The sequence below is a fragment of the Spermophilus citellus genome (genome assembly GCF_964194105.1).
Source record: "Spermophilus citellus genome assembly, chromosome: 10".
NCBI lineage: Eukaryota > Metazoa > Chordata > Mammalia > Rodentia > Sciuridae > Spermophilus > Spermophilus citellus.
The window spans coordinates 84,395,899-84,410,883 of record NC_138197.1 but is presented as its reverse complement, the minus strand read 5'-3'; the positions used below and the strand labels follow the sequence as shown (position 1 = coordinate 84,410,883).

Genomic DNA, 14,985 nt, shown 5'->3' with positions numbered 1-14,985 from the left:
CAGCAAATGGTGGGAATAGTGTAAACTAAGATAAAGGAAGGTAAAAATGGAAAACATATCAGGAACAGTAAGCAGTCTAGAAGTCTTTGAAAAGTGCAACTGGGCCCATACTTCGAAGGTTCTTAAAAGGCTGATGAAGATTTTACATTTCATTTAATAGAAATTGAGAAAACTATTCAAAGTGCAACCAGGAGGGTATAATAGAAATCATTACTACAGAAAAAATAATCTAACAATTGTGCTTAAAATGAATTTGAAGCAAGGAAAGGTCAAAGACTGGTGGGAAGTAGTGAGAACTAGAACTGGGGTGGAGGTAGCAAGAATAAAGAAAAAGGGATGGAAGGAACATTTCAAAGGCAGAATCTACAAGACTGCAGTTGATTGAAAAATGGGAGAGATGGCATCCATTGTCTTTCAGTGTTTGAAATACATTGTTCCATGACCTTCTTGCTTTCAGTGTCTGTGATGAAAAATCCGTTGTTAACCTTATTGGTTTACCCCTGAATGTAATCTGTCTCCTTTCTCTTGTAGCTTTTAATATTTTCTCTTTGTTCTGTATATTGGATATCTTCATAACAATGTGTCTTGGCGTTGGTCTACTGTGATTTTGTGTGCTCGGTGTCCTGTATGCATCTTCAATTTGTATATCTGTTTCCTTTTTTATTTCTGGAAAGTTTTCTGTAATTATTTCATTCAGCAGGTTACTCATTCCCTTTGTTTGAATCTCTGTACCTTCTTCTATCCTGATGACTCGTAAGTTTGGTTTTTTTATGTTATCCCATAACTCTTGGATGTTTTTCTCGTGATTTTTTACCAGCCTTTCTGAGTTGGCTAGACTGTTTTCAAGATGATATATTTTGTCTTCATTATCTGATGTTCTGGCTTCTACTTGCTCCACTCTGTTAGTGATACTCTCAATTGAGTTTTTAATTTGGTTTATCGTTTCCTTCATTTCTAGAATTATTGTTTAATTATTTTTTATAATCTCTATCTCCTGATAAAGATGCTTAACTTCTTCTTTTATCTGTTTATGTAATTCATTCTCAATGTGTTCTTTCGCTGCTTGAATTTGCTGTCTGGTATCCTCTTTAAGGTTCCATTCCATCTGTCTAAGGTGTTCCTTGAGTTCTTTATATGACCATTTTTCTGATGACTCTAGGTCCTCCTGAATATTTAGGCTGTCTTGCATTGTTTGTACTCCTTTTCTTCCTTGCTTCTTGAAGCTGCTCATGTTACTTCTTGTTCTGTTTGACTGCTGAGTTACTGTTTACTCCTATAAATTTATTTGATGCTTGGGAGGAAAGGTATTAGAAGGAAGGGAAGAAGTCACTAAAGAGAATGAGAGTAAGCAGGTAGAATTCAAGGAAGGGGGGATAAGAGAAATGAAAAGACAAAAGAAGAAAAAAAATAGGAAATAAAAAAAGAAAAAAAATTTTTAAAAAATAATAATAAAAAAAATTAAAATTAAAATTAGAAGAAAAAAATTTAAAAAAGTTGTAAAAAAATTAAAAAACAACAAGAAAGAAAAATGAAAACAAAAGAAAAACCCAAATCAAAAAAAAAGAGAAAAGAAAAAAAGAAAAAAAACCTAATAAATGCAGTCTTAGAGTTTGATTAACTTCTCTTCCAGTAGGTGGCGCTGTGCCCACCAGGTCAAGTTTCTCCTGTCAATACACGGGAACCAATCACTGTGTAGCAGCTCCTCCCAGACTGGGCGAGTCTCCAATCCTGAGTGTCTAGGGCCTCCTCTTGTGTCTAGTCACTTCCCACTTTTCCTCTAGCCAGGCCCCTCTCAGGGGTGCCGCTCATCACAATACTGGCTACACGCCAGGTCTGCTGCTCCCGGGAGCCCTGTTTTCATGAACTACTGGGCACACTCTTCCAGTTTACCATTCCCTCAGACCCTAAGTTTGTAGAGCTTGGGGCTGAGAATCCTCAGCGAATTTTACTTGCCCTCCGGTAGCCACGCCCCCGGTAGCTGGTGCAAGAGGCCTCAGCAGTCAGCCCTGGTGGGAGCGGTAGTTCCGCACCGCGGGTCCCGCGCCACCTCTGATTCCCTCGGGCTGGCTATCGAGCTCACGAGAGAGCTGGGAGGGGCCCTTACGGGAGAGCTGGGAGGGGCCCTTAAGGTTTCCCCAATGTGTGGAGAGGGAAGGCTAGGGAATTACACACCTGTAGCCGCAGGTTTCAATCTTAAAAGTTTTTTCTCAGCAAGAGAAACAATAAGAGGGGTAAATAGGGAGCCTAAATCCTGGGAACAAATTTTTACTCCTCACACTTCAGATAGAGCCCTAATATCCAGAGTATACAAAGAACTCAAAAAATTAGACAATAAGATAACAAATAACCCAATCAACAAATGGGCCAAGGACCTGAACAGACACTTCTCAGAGGAGGACATACAATCAATCAACAAGTATATGAAAAAATGCTCACCATCTCTAGCAGTCAGAGAAATGCAAATCAAAACCACCCTAAGATACCATCTCACTCCAGTAAGATTGGCAGCCACTATGAAGTCAAACAACAACAAGTGCTGGCGAGGATGTGGAGAAAAGGGTACACTTGTACATTGCTGGTGGGACTGCAAATTGGTGTGGCCAATTTGGAAAGCAGTTTGGAGATTCCTGGGAAAGCTGGGAATGGAACCACCATTTGACCCTGCTATTGCCCTTCTCGGACTATTCCCTGAAGACCTTAAAAGAGCATGCTACAGGGATACTGCCACATCGATGTTCATAGCAGCACAATTCACAATAGCTAGACTGTGGAACCAACCCAGATGCCCTTCAATAGATGAATGGATAAAAAAAATGTGGCATCTATACACAATGGAGTACTATGCAGCAATAAAAAATGACAAAATCATAGAATTTGCAGGGAAATGGATGGCACTAGAGCAGATTATGCTTAATGAAGCTAGCCAATCCCTAAAAAACAAATACCAAATGTCTTCTTTGATATAATGAGAGCAACTATGAACAGAGCAGGGAGGAAGAGCAGGAAGAAAAGATTAACATTAAACAGAGACATGAGATGGGAGGGAAAGGGAGAGAAAAGGGAAATTGCATGGAAATGAAGGGAGACCCTCATTGCTATACAAAATTACATATAAGAGGTTGTGAGGGGAATGGGAAAATAAACAAGGAGAGAAATGAATTACAGTAGATGGGGTAGAGAGAGAAGATGGGAGGGGAGGGGAGGGGGGATAGTAGGGGATAGGAAAGGTAGCAGAATACAACAATTACTAATAGGGCATTATGTAAAATTGTGGAAGTGTAACCGACGTGATTCTGCAATCTGCATTTGGGGTAAAATTGGGGGTTCATAACCCACTTCAATCTAATGTATGAAATATGATATGTCAAGAGCTTTGTAATGTTGTGAACAACCAATAAAAAAAATTTAAAAAAAATGGGAGAGATGGAGAGAGAAACCACTGTGGTTTGCAGCTGGGGTGACTGAATGGTGATGCCTTGCAAAGAAATAAGAATGCAGAGGGATCAGGCCCAAGGTCTGGTTTAGATAGAGTAAGCCTGAGATCCTAGAGGGTGTCCTCTGGTGGAGAAGTTCATCTGAAGTTAAAATTTCAGTCTGTAATGAGAGAGAGAAATCTGGGTATAAAGAGATTCCCAAGTTGCATAACTTCAAGAATGATACTATTATATAATTATGAATCTAGACATTAGAAAAAAGAGGAGAGCATAAGATTCTGAGAGCTGTCTGTCATGGGATTTGTAGGCATGGAGAAAGTGAGTTTAATTTGGGGTCCTGAAAGAGAGGCATGGCAAGGAGAGAGATCCATGTTAGGAAAGCACTGCAAAATGCTGTACAGTAAAAGTGAAGTTCTGCCTGGGGAGTCTTCACAAGCCTGTGGTGACCATGCTGCGTGCTGAGATTGCTAGAAAAAGCTTGCCTTTTCTCATTGCACTTTCAGTCACTGTTTGAACAAGAGCACCTATAAATTCTCTTCTAATCCTAAATTATTATAACTTCTCTTCTCATGCATGAAAAATGGTTTGCAAATTTTTCCCCCTTACTGGAACACATCACCATTTTTCTTTATAGAATTTTAATCTCAAATGCTTTATTTGGGGTCTGGGAGTCAAGCACAGTGGCATGTTCCTGTAGTCCAAGCTACTTAGGAGACTGAAGCAGGAGGATCATTTGAGTCTGGAAGTTCAAGACCACCCTGTGCAACAACATAGTAAAACCCCATCTCAAAAAGAAAAAAAAAAAAACAGTTATTTTGGGGCTGGGGGTTTAGCTCAGTGGTAGAATGCTTGTCTAGCATGTATAAGACCCTGAGTTTCATCCCCAGCACCGCTCCCACCCCCACAAAAAAAAATTAATCTTAGAATCTTACAACTAACTATTTTGGGCAAGACAACTGATCGAAAATTGGCTGCAATAACTGTAATTTTCCTAAAGGTGTTTAAAGAGTTAGTTATAGAAACATTCTCTGTGTTTCTGTCAGCTTTCTCAGGGCTTTGGAGGTTCTGATTATATAGAAACTAAAACATCAGAAAATCTTATTGGCTATGACAGAATTGACTCATAAATATTCTGCTAGCATTGCAGACCTCAAAACACACATTATAAAGATAATGGTGGTATTAAGGAAGGGACAACAGCTAGTCTAACTGAACTCTTTATACTAAGATTTTCCAGTGGGGTGTTATTGGCATTTTGTGGTGCACCATTCATGGTCATTGTGGGAATTAAGCTTCTCTGACTCTTGTCCACTACATGCCAGTAATGCTGCCCATTTATGGTGGCAACTAAAGTCACCCCCATGCCTTTCCTGTGACTGCCCCTGCTAGCTCCAGCTCTCAACACACTGGTCAAGTGGTCAAGTTTGTTAACATTTCCTCCATCCTGCGCTCTTTCCCGCATCCCCGTACTTTCTCTTGACTTCCTAGTCAATATCCTTGATGGTCCTGTAAGATTTTGTGCTAACTACACAGTATGAAAATATAATAATACAGATTTAAAATGGTTACCTCTCAGTGGGATTTCATTTTAACAGCCCTGCTGAGGTATAATTGACATATAATAAACTGTGTATACCTGTTTTGTCATATAAACCCATGAAACTATCACCACAATCAATATCTCTATCTGTCCCTTCCCCTAACTGTGGTCTGGAAAACTTTTTCAAGACAATAAACTAGGGCACTCGACCACTGAGCCACATCCCCAGCCCTATTTTGTATTTTATTTAAAGACAGGGTCTCACTGAGCTGTTTAGCGCCTCCCTGTTGCTAAGGCTGGCTTTGAATGCAAGATTCTCCTGTCTCAGCCTCTCGAGCTGCTGGGATTACAGGCCTGCACCAACCACACCAGGCTGCCTGATGTCTTTTGAAAGCTATTTTTGCATACTTTGTCCCGTTTTTGGTTGTTTCAGGTGGGAGTATTTTTTTTGGCCCCTACTACTTCATCTTTGCTGGAAGCAGAGGAAAAACTAGTAGAATTTTAAGCTTACACTAGTATATATGGGGAAGAATTTGGACTAGTATTAGAGACTTCCTGGATCCTGGGATCATTCTGGAATTTCCATAAAAGAGGATCTTTGGGTAGCAATAGGGGAGATTAGGGAACTCATTTACTTAGACCATATGCTTATTTGGGGCGGCTCTTTTTCCCTCAGTGGTCACAACTGCATTGCTTTTATGTAGTGTAGATATTTATTTGTCATGGCTCATTCTGGGGAGGACTGTTGGAGATCCTGGGGAGTAAGAGGCACTAAAGCCACACCCTCTTGGCTTCTGCCTTTAGGATTCTGCTCTTTCAGGCCAGTTTACCAAGTATAGTTCCTGACTGTTAATGAAGATAATCCTAAAGCTCAGAAAGACCCACTAATTATGAAAAATTCATGGATGCCTACTATTTTGCCTTTTACAAAAGACAAAACCACATACTTAAAAAATTTTTTTAACAATGTTAAATATCTAAAACAAGTTTAGTTTGAGAAGTCAATTGAATATAAGAGCTCATTTCCCCAAGCCTTCCTGCTGTTTGAGGCTAGAATGGTTATAGGGACTTGAATTTGCTTGTCAGTAAACCCGAATCTGGGACACCCAGTTTTTTCTTAAGGGTTGTAACTGCTTTGAGATTAGTCTACCCTCTTAACACATGCTGAGGAGGCAGCCCAGGTCATTTGAGGCCATGTGAGGAGGCAGCCCAGGTCGTTTGGAGTGTGGAAATAAAGCCGACCTGGATTAATTGCAAAAGGCCATGACTTCTTCAGGTCTAGATGATTCTGTTAACAAGCTACAAAGGTTTGGGAATTACTGGTGTAGATAATCTACAATGACATCAATTTTCTCTTGGATTGTTGAGACTCCTGAGTTCTATACTCATAATGTATTTCTTTTCCATCCATTAAATTGTCTCTTTCCACTTCAGATATCCTGGTATAGGCCATGATAATCTGTCACCTGCACAACTGAACACATCTAACTACTCCTCCTTGGTACCACCCCACCTTTGCCTCACTATCTATTATCTACATTGAAAGCCAAAGTGATCTTTTAATAATGTCCATGATGACATTCTATTACACAAAAAAATAAAACATTGTACTGTCTAAACATCCCTGCAAGACCTAGTCTTGATACACTGCACCAGCTTCACCTCTCACTTATCACAAAGGCTAGAGCACAGCCCAAGCTCTGTCCTTTCCCCTTGGCCCACTTTCTTATCCTTCAGGTCTTAGCTTAAATGACCCCTTGTCCGAGAGGTTTTGCCTGATCACCTGGTCAAGAGTATACCATTATCTGACAAAAAATGTACAGCTTTCTTTATGTGAGTTTATTTCATAGTACTTTTGAAAGCTGCAATTACATGTTTATTGTTGTCTATCATCCCACTAGAATGTAAGCTCCATGAAAACAGGAACTTATATACTGTTGTTCACTGAAACATTCCTGGTGTTGACGTAGTGCCTGGGACATAATAGGTACTTAATGAATGAATGATCATGTTCTTTACAATCTAACCTGGCTTACCTTATATGGACTTGTAGGAATGTGATCTGGTCTAAATCCATGTAATAATGAATCATGTTTTGAAGTACATGTTGATGTATTTTTACTGTTGTCCTAAAGGTTGTGATTTCTGAGCTTCTGGAAGAGGGCTCTGTCTAGTAGCAGGGCACTACGTGAAATTCTGAGCATGGCCTTCATGACTGGGAGAGTTAAGGGAAAGGCAATTCCAGTGACAGCCATCCATGTGCTTCTGGACTCTATAGTTTTCACTGAATATTTTGACATATGGTTCCCAAATTTTCTAGAACACTGATACTGAGTCTCATTGTTTTTCTCCACTTTAGAAAAATAAATGGTTTCTAATGGTTGTAATAGTTGTTTTAGGTTATCATGGAAGTTAGAACTCTGTTAAAATTGTCAGAAACCTAGCTTGGGTTAAAAGAGGAATTTGCATCATTACCCTACCTACTTGTATGCCTGCATGAATGGTGCGTCTCTACACCATGTACAACCAGAGAATTGAAATATTGCATTCCATTTGTATACGATGAATTGAAGTACATTTTGCTGTCATGTACAACAAAGTAGAATAAATAAAAATTTTTTTTAAAAAGAGGAATTTATTGGAATTACTGGGGCAACTTCTGTGATTCAACATTCAATAGTGGATGACTGATATATAGATAAATAGGGAAATAGATATACATGGAGGCCTATTTATCTAATCTGACATATTCTAATTATTGGGCTTTATGTTCAATTTTAGATGAACAATGGTGATAAAATCAGCAAAGTTTAGAAACCAAACCATGGTGATGTAGGAATGGTAAGAATGAAACTGCATTAGGCACAGCTGGAACTAGGTGCTGAAAGCACAGAGCTCTCTGTCTCTGTCTCCTCCTCTAATGTTTGTGTGTCAGCTTCATTTTCTCTCACTGAATCTCTTGTCCTCCATGGGTCAGACAAGTAAGTAACTACCTGTCTTAAGTTCTCCGCAGCTCCCACTATTAGACATAGGCCAACTCACATATTTTTATTTCTCAAAATTTTAAAATCCTGGAAGAGGTTTCTGACTATCCAGATTGAATAAATGACTCACTGTTTAAAAATATCCCCCACAGAAAAGATATCAGGGTCTTTAAAAACATGGCAGCTTCTGTGTACCCCATGTGTGGAGTGGAGGAGTAGTTGCCAAGTAAAGCAGGTGGGGAGGGAGCTGGGTCTGCTAGCCTTTAGTTTCCTAGCACTGTCATCTCCACAATTAAACATCTGAATCAGAAGTCTAAGCAAAGGGCAGGTCGAGATAGAAAATACTAATTAGAGGACTAAAGGATGCTACCATGTGCAGAGCTTTGAAACACCTCTGAGGTGTAAAGCTTTAGACCTAATTATGAGAAGCTGCAGGTCATAAGGAGGATGCTGTTATCCTGGGACATGAGACCTACATTAATATGATTACTTTTCAAGGTAATAATAAACAGCAGGCCTCTAAACACCTAAGGGATAGATAACAGACTTGTGATCTCTGATAATAAGATATTTAGGTCTCTCTTCAGGGTAGCTCTCCATCAGTGGATAGCTCCATGTATTCATATGGATTTTACAAAAGAAAACACAAGCAGGTTTTTCATCAAAATTGTTTTTTTAGGAGAGGTGTATCTTGTTTTTCTTAAGAATTCCCTAAAGCTAGGGGGCAGAGAGAAAAGAATAAACAAATTCTCCAATTCTTTATTAACTGAATCTCAGTTTGGTTGGGATGGTAATGTGCTCAGTTTAAAGCATTTGCCTTCCTAGACATCCTTGTTAGTGGAGATGGCCATGTGGGCAAGTTCTGTGTGATAGCTATTAGTTGAAATTGTGTGTGAATTTTATATACATCATGTAGCTTACATTTTAAGGCCGACAATCCCAGATATAATCTCTAAATTCAGAAAGATAGGCCATATGACAAATGATTTCATGTGATGTAGTAACAGCAATATAAGTTCCTTCCTTCCTTCCTTCCTTCCTCTTTCTTTCTTTCTTTCTTTCTTTCTTTCTTTCTTTCTTTCTTTCTTTCTTTCGTACTGGGGATTGAACTCAGGGGCACTCAACCACTGAGCCACATCCCCAGCCCTATTTTGCATTTTATTTAGAGACCGGGTCTCACTGAGTTGCTTAGTGCCTTGGTTTGCTGAGGCCGGCTTTGAACTTTTGATCCTCCTGCCACAGCCTCCCGAGCTGCTGGGATTTTGGGTGTGCTACACCGTGCCCAGCTATAAGTTTCTTATAGATGATTCTTTCAGTGTTTACTTTGGATATGAGTGTTTTGTCTTTCCCAGACAAACAAAGCATCCTGTCTCCTGTACTTAGGTCTTAGCTCCAGAGGCAGAGTAACTTGAACATTCCAAAAACAAAAATGAAAAAAACCCTCTTTTTTCTTATTATGTCCCTTGTACCAAATCAGTGCAGTAGGCATTACACAGTGTTCAACAGTGACTAGTGGAAATACATGGCAAGCTGATCCCTGTGCTTAGTGTGTGCTGTACACCACACACCACAGAGGACCCTTGAGTGAACATTGATTAGCACATCTGATCTCCTCCCCCCACACCAAGTCAGGTGGCCTTGGTTCCTGCTGTCTGGCTTTCTGCCAGAGCACATTAGAGCACAGCCAGTCAGGCTGACCCTAAGATATCAGACTTCGTAAGTAGCACAAGTATCAGCTGTTTCCTCCACTAACAGATGGCAAAGTGCTGTTCTGAAGGCCAGACGTTTTTCTAACTCAGCTACTTTCCTCTTTACCAAGGCTTCACTGTAAACAAATTCTGTGTTAGCTGAGCAAACTTTAAAAAGCATGAAAAAATAACATAGGGCAGAAATCAATGAAATAAATAACAGTGGGAACAATAACATGAACAAGAAAAAAGATTGATACTTCATCTCCGTTTCTTTTTTGATAACCATAAGTTCTTTTTCTTTTTTTTTTTAATTTTTCTCAAGGAGAATTTTAATGTGAAAAACTTTTTAACAGCAGAGATTTGTTCTAAACAATTAGAATTTAACACAAGTCTTCCAGCCTCTTAAACAGAACTGTAATATACATAAGGGAAAATATTTTGGCTTCATCTAGTACAAGCAAATTATGTGATCAAATTACAGGTATCTCATTATAATTAGGCCCCCAGTTATAATTTGAGTTAGGTTTATTACTGAACATAGGGCTTCATAGAATATGACCAATAATACCAAGAAGCTGCTTCATATTACCTTATCTTAAAGCCACAGTTCCCTGATCTCATATCCTGTACTTTTAAAAAGTTTATTTACTTGAATGAATGGAACTAGTAATAGAAACATCCATAAATGGATTTTGGAGGAGGCAGGGAATAACACTGAGCCAAAGAAGAAAACGAAAATTATATCTCCTACAGACTTGATTTTGGACTTGCACATAGATGTGACCTTGTGGAACAGGACACCTATTTATCAGATGGAGACGTAAGTAATATTTAGTATATGAAGACACATGGGTAATTTTTTTAGTATTTATTATTTTTCAGAAATGATTACCAAAGCATGGTCCTACATCTCTCTCAACTTCCAATAGTGCTTCCAGTTCAAACTTAAAAAGGATATATTTTTCTATAACTTATCTCTATCACTGCTCAATATCATCATACCAAAACTTATTAATAATAGTCTCTTTTATCCCAGGCTATAACTGTGAGTTTATTCCCTACTTTTCCATCCTTACACACAAAAACTTGCCAGATAAATGAATAACTAAGACTTTCCAAATATTTCCCTGGGCTTTCTTTGTCTTGTATAACTAGTCCCAGATTTGAAATTCCTGACCTTATTTGTCTATAGCTTTTAAAATTAGTACCTGGAAACTGTACTATTTTGGAGTCTGCTAGTTACATAGATCCCCCAAAACAATTATTTTTACTAATAAACTTTGGCTTCCTCAAAGCACATGTAGTAAGTATCAAAACTATTATAAAATGTTTCAAATGCCATTAGATTTGATAGAATCATTCAGTTAATAAAATATTAAAATCATAAATTAAACTGGCTTTTAGAATTACACAAACAGTATACTATGAGAGCTGTTTTGTAAACTTCATTTTCTTCAAATGTTTTCGCAGTTACAATAATATATCACGTTAGTTCCTTGCAGCCTTTTTCATTTTGATCTTCGTTTGTAACGAATAACTGGGTTTTCAGGCGTATGAATCATAGTTGTATAATTCACAGTGGGAAAATATCCATTAATGAGATCAAATTCATATAGACGAAGCATAGTGGACCAAATCGTCTTGATTTGAACATAAGCGAAATTTTCCCCAATACAACGATGGTGTCCAGCTCCAAATGGCACATAGGCAAACTTCTCTCCTGATGCTGGGTTATCCTGTAAATAGCGATCAGGATTGAAGTCCAGACGTTCAACCCATGAGTCTTTAAGTCTTTGATTGACAGTAGGAGAAACACACACCTGATGTCCTGGACGAATGGTATACCCTGCCACAGTCTGAGGAGTTTTGGCCATTCTCATCATGGTCATTATAGGAGGTCTAAGTCTTAATGTTTCTTTTATGCAGCGATCAAGTAAATTTAGATCCTTGAGCTGATCTTAAGTTAAAGGAGGAAGATCCTCCCCGAAGACTGTACGCTGTTCTAAATAACATTTTTCTTGAAGTGTTTTATCTCTGGCCAAAAAGAAGCCCATCCAGGCACTGGTAGTTGAAGACGTATGCTGCCCTGCCAAGAGGAGTCCAATCAGCATCCCTGCTATTTCTTCATCTGTCAAAGGACGCCCATCCTTGTATGAAGAATCTAGTAGAGTTTGGAGAATGTCATCATTTTTTTCCTCTGACTGCCTGCGTTTTTGGATTGCCTTATAGAAAATATTCTTGATCTCTCGATGAGCTCTGTCTCTGCGTCTGAAACTAGGCAGGGGCAGCCAACCTGGCAACAGCCAGGCTGCATGACTAAAACCTCCATCCAAATCTGCATACAGCTGTGCCACCTTCTCATTCAGTTGACTTCTGATTTCCTTTCCGTGTAAACAATGACTGGCTGTTAAAATTATGAGCTCAGAAAGAGCTTCAAATACATTTTTTTCTCCACTTTCTCCCCAACTCTGAAAGTATTCCTTTGTTTCTTTTTCAATTATAGAAACACACTGTTTAAAGTGGGCTATGTTAAGGCCACTCTAACATTTTCTTCTGCTCCAAGAAGACTGCATTAGGCACATCATATCCAACTCCCTTTCCAAACACAGGTGTTGTCAGACGGCTATAGACATCCTCAGCATTCAGGTCTTCATTTTTACTATTAAAAAACAGTGCAGCAGCATCACTCCCCAAAAGGTAAGTAAACGTCTTGCCCACCATGGTAAAACTAAATACAGGTCCATACTTCTCATATGCATTTTCTAGGAATTCAATTGGACTTTTCCCAAATGCTATAGCATGCCCAAGGAATGGAATTGGAGAGAAAATGTATGGTGGACTTTTCTCTGGCCACGCCCTCAGAGGTGCTCTACGACACCGAGGTCTCCTTGCGCCAGAGATAGGACTTGAGGAAGCGGGCTGTGTCTGTGGCACAAGGGATCAGGGAGTAAAAAGAAGTCGGCTTAAGAGATGATCACTCCTTGAGCACCGCGGGCCATTAGGGCCTGCACCCCTGGGGTGCGGCCAGCCGGCAGCCCAGTTCTTTTTCTTTTTTTGAATTATTCCTAGTAATTGCAAATACCCTGGACAAGAATGGGGATTTTCTTTCTTTTCTTTATATCACATTTCCATGATATCAGGGTAGTCAGTGTGCTATGTACACTGTATGAGGGATCAATAATCATTTAGTGTGGGGACCAGGCTTTTTGGTGGAATCATTGCCAAGTATTTCTCCAAGCAGTTAGATAGTGTTTGCTTACTTGGGATCATGTTCACAGCAGTTATTTTAAACACCACTTTGGAGCTCAATGCTGTGCACAGAGCATTGAGTATTTACAGTATCTCTGGTATTACCTAAGAGAAATTGACTCAGACGACTTCGTAACTGCCATATATATGTTATTATTAATTTAAAAATGGTTGCTGCCTGAATTTTAAGATTTGATTCTAGAAGGAATTGTTTTATTTTGTATTACAGGTTTATTGAATTCACAAATGGGATTTAACTAAGATTATTTTAAATAGTAATCTCCTTTATATAATTTATATAATTTAAGTGATTACCAAACATTCTCATGTATTCGGTATAGGAAAACTTCAAAATGATTAGGAATAATAGCCAAATTTAATCGAGACTAAATTAATCAGAAATAAAGCTGAAACATCTCAAAATATAGATTAGTAAGTGATAGCATTCAATTTTTAAAACTGACTTAAGTGTGACTTTACCTGAAATTATAAAATGCATCAGATTAGTTATATTTGGCACATTAAAAAGTTATCTAAATATTTGTTGAAAATAAGATTTAGGGCAACCCCTCTCAGGTCTCCTCTCACCTTATGAGAGCTCTGTGTCATTTCTTCTCACTTGGATAAATCCTACTCTTAAAAAATAAATAAATATACAGAGCATTCAGATATACTGCAGCATTTTTCAAATCCTCTTATTTTTAAGGTAATTCTTACTTTGTAGATCACAAGAGTTAATTAAGCAGTTTATAAATTTTACCAAGTTAAAACCAGGAAGTATATCACTAGGACTGGGAGTATAGCTCTCTGGTAGACTGCTTGCCTAGAATGCTCAAGGCTCTAAGTACAATCCCCTCACTGCGAAAGAAGGGGGGGGGAGGAAGGAAGAAAATTTATTACTATAAAGAGATATGAAATATGTATAGTTCATTCTTTTCTAAGCTAAATATAGTTGTTATCTTAGTCAGTTTGTGCTGCTATAACAAGTGCCATAGATGGAGTGGCTTATAAACATCAGAAATTCATTTTTCACAGTTGCAGAAGCTAGAGATCAGAGACAAGGGTGCCATCACATGATGGAAAGGAGCTTAAAGAGGTCTCTGGAGTCTCTCTTATAAAGGCATTAATCCCGTTTGTGAGGGATTTACTTTCACAATTACTTCCCAAAGACTCCACCTGCAAATATTATCACAGTGAAGGTTAATTTTCAGCATATTAATTTGGTGGTGGGAGGAGGGACATGAGCTCTCAATCTCTAATGTTCATTTATTCAAAAATCATAATGTGGCCTGGCACATTGGGCGCATGCCTGTAATCCTAGCAGCTTTGGGAGGCTGAGGAGAATCGCAAGTTTGAATACAGCCTCAGCAATGGCGAGGCGCTAGGTAACTCAGTGAGACCCTGTCTCTAAATAAAATACAAAATAGGGCTGGGGATGTGGCTCAGTGGCCAAGTGCCCCTGACTTCAATCCCTAATGCCCCCCCCAAAAAATTATAGTGTGAGCATCTTATATTCTTAGACACTTAAATAATACTGTTATCTAATATTAGAATCCTATGAAGAAAATAGGGTCATGCAAGACACTTATTGAACAGCATTTAGGGTTTGTGTATATCATGTACAGTAATTTGTCCATTGTGTAATTAAAATGTGTATACCATGTACAGTAATTTGTCCATTGTGTAATTAAAATCTGGTTATGCCATGTCCCATTCTGCAGGGCAAGAAGAGTATGAGCACCCAACTCTTCCTTCCAGACCCTATTATGGGAACACAATGCCATACATATTATTTTTTAAAAAAATCTTTAAAAATTTGTACTAATTTGTTATATATGACAGTAGAATGCACTTTGATACATCATATATAAATGGAGCATAATTTCTCATTCTTCTGGTTGTACATAATGTAGAATCCCACCAGTCATATGGTTATATATGTACATAGGGGGGTAATGTCTGATTCATTCTACTATCCTTTCTACTCCCATACCCTCTCCCCTTGCTTCACTCCCCTTTACCTAATCTAAAGTAACTCTAATTTTCCTTAGCCCTACCCTGTTATTGTGAATTAGCATCCACATATC

General features: G+C 38.6%; 1 protein-coding gene and 1 pseudogene across 2 annotated transcripts in view; one reads left to right on the top strand and one right to left on the bottom strand.

The window, feature by feature from the left end:
- LOC308657715 (uncharacterized protein C12orf56) overlaps nucleotides 1-14,985 on the top strand; it is a 97,467-nt gene that overhangs the window by 25,802 nt on the left and 56,680 nt on the right. The gene's annotated exons all lie outside the window — the stretch shown is intronic.
- LOC308657717 (lanosterol 14-alpha demethylase-like) lies at nucleotides 10,830-12,616 on the bottom strand (annotated as a pseudogene). Its single transcript has one exon. The product of its transcript is annotated as a lanosterol 14-alpha demethylase-like (transcript).